This window comes from Notamacropus eugenii, chromosome 5, assembly GCF_028372415.1.
Source record: "Notamacropus eugenii isolate mMacEug1 chromosome 5, mMacEug1.pri_v2, whole genome shotgun sequence".
Taxonomy (NCBI): domain Eukaryota; kingdom Metazoa; phylum Chordata; class Mammalia; order Diprotodontia; family Macropodidae; genus Notamacropus; species Notamacropus eugenii.
Genome location: NC_092876.1, coordinates 165,649,300 through 165,652,124, shown reverse-complemented (window position 1 = coordinate 165,652,124; position 2,825 = coordinate 165,649,300).

The window sequence follows — 2,825 nt, the reverse complement described above, 5'->3', positions numbered from 1 at the left end:
GATGTATAGCTTAAATATCAACCTAAAAGGAAATCATTTGTTTTTGTTTTTCCACCCTGATAAAATTGATATGTTTTCAGAAGCACATATTGTGTTTTTTCTTGGCCACCAAGGATTAATAATATACACAAAAGATTAGAATCATTCAGTATTCTGTTTCCCAATTTTAGACCTCCATCAAGGTCTGATTATGAGGCTTCCTCTAATGGGTTGTCAGCATGAGCTTTTGTGTAGCCTGCCTTTCATCATAGGACAGCTCCTGGAGGTATTCAAAGACTACTTGCAATAAATGGATTACCACAAGTAATGTCATACAGGAAGAATCCTGAATTCTTTGATACTTGGATCACTTACCATAGAGATTCAAGGAACCTGTTCACAATACATTCAGAAGCCTGTTAAATAATAACAGAAGCACTGGGGAGAGAACAGAACTTTCCCTCAGGTTCAAGATTTGCCTAGGAGATGCACGTTCCCAGTGGGCCTCATTAGGAAAATAAAACAAAAACAATATAAAAATATGCCAGCTGGTAAAAGAAAGGAGGAGGAGGAGTGGAAATTGGAAACCTTCTGCCCAGTGATGGAACAAATATGGCAACCTTACTCTGACTCTTATTCAGAAAAGATTTGAAACCAAGAAGTCTCTAACAGAGAGCAGTACTGCTTTAAAAGCTAAGGACTCCAGACTTTTTCATTTCTAGATAATCTCAAGAACCTATTGGACTACTTCTGCTTCTATTTATCTGTGCTTCAGTGTTTTCCAGTCCATTTGTTTATTTAGTTATAATAACATCTAATCACCAAATAATTAGATCTCTCATTCTTTATCTGATTTTGCAATTAAGGCTGTCTGATATCTGAAGCAGGTTATCTCAATGGATGCCCAGACTTTATCAGCTGAAGTAGATTGATCTCACTGATTGCTCAGAGATTCTCCATACAAACCTGTCCTGATTTGTGATCTAGTTTGCTGTCTATCAATCTCCAAATCTTTTTGTTTAAAGAGCTGTTTTGTCTACTGAATTTGAGCACCAGTTCTCATTTACAAATTTCAATTCTTATTTTTTTAAAATTTTTATTTATTTTTAGTTTTCAACATTCATTTCCACAAAATTTTGAGTTACAAATTTTCTCCCCATCTACCCCCTCCACCTCACCCCATGACACCTTGCATTCTGATTACCCCTTTCCTCAATATGCACTCCCTTCTATCACACCCCCTCCCTTCCCTTATCACCATCTTCTCTCTTTTCTTGTAGGGAAAGATAGATTTCTATATTGCATTACCTGTATTATTTTCCAGTTATATGCAGCAACAATTCTCAACATTTGTTCCTGAAACTTCAAGTTCCAACTTCTCTCCCTTCCTCCCTCTCCACCCATCCCACTAAGAGGCAAGCTATTCAACATAGGCTATATATGTGTAGTTTTGCAAAAGACTTCCATAATAGTCATATTGTATAAGACTAACTATATTTCCCTCCATCCTATCCTGCTCCCATTTATTCTATTCTCTCTTTTGACCTTGTCCCTCCCCAAAAGTGTTTACTTCTAATTACTCCCTCCTTCGATTTGGTCTCCCTTCTATCATCCCCCTCACCCCACTTGTCCCCTTCTCCCCTACTTTCCTATAGTGTAAGATAGATTCATACCAAATTTAGTGAGCATGTTATTCCCTCCTTAAGCCAAATGTGAGGAGAGGAAACTTCACTTTTTCCTTCTCACCTCCTCCTTTTTCTCCCCCATTGAAAAAGCTTTTTCTTGCCTCTTTCATGAGAGATGATTTGCCCCATTCCATTTCTCCCTTTCTCCTCCCAACATATTCCTCTCTCACTCCTTAATTTTATTTTTTTAGATATCATCCCTTCTTATTCAACTCACCCTGTGCTCTCTCTGTGTGTGTGCATGTGTGCATGTGTGTGTATGTGTGCATAATCCCTCCAACTACCCAAATACTGAGAAAAGTCATGAGTTACAAATACTATCTTTCCATGTAAGAATGTCAAAAGTTCAGCTTTAGAAAGTCCCTTATGACTTCTCTTTCCTGTTTACCTTTTCATGTTTCTCTTAATTCTTGTGTTTGAAAGTCAAATTTTCTATTCTGTTCTGATCTTTTCATTAAGAATGCTTGAAAGTCCTCTATTTCATTGAATAACCATTTTTTTCCCTGAAGTATTATACTCAGTTTTGCTAGATAGGTGATTCTTGGTTTTAATCCTAGTTCTTTGACTTCTGGAATATCATATTCCAAGCCCTTCAATCCCTTAATGTAGAAACTGCTTGATCTTGTGTTACCCTGATTGTATTTCCACAATACTCAAATTGTTTCTTTCTAGCTGTTTGAAATATTTTCTCCTTGACCTGGGAACTCTGAAACTTGGCTACAATATTCCTAGGAGTTTCTCTTTTTGGATCTCTTTCATGAAGTGATGGGTGGATTCTTTCAATATTTTTAACCCTCTGGTTCTAGAATATCAGGGCAGTTTTCCTAGATAATTTCATGAACGCCTATGTCTAGGCTCTTCTTTTGATCATGGCTTTCAGGTAGTCCCATAATTTTAAAATTGTCTCTCCTGGATCTTTTTTCCAGGTCAGTTGTTTTTCCAATGAGACATTTCACATTATCTTCTATTTTTTCATTCTTTTGGTTTTGTTTTGTAATTTCTTGGTTTCTCATAAAGTCATTAGCTTCCATCTGCTCCATTCTAATTTTTAAAGAACTATTTTCTTCAGTGAGCTTTAGAACCTCCTTTTCCATTTGACTAATTCTGCTTTTTAAAGCATTCTTCTCCTCAATGGCTTTTTGGACCTCTTTTGCCAATTGA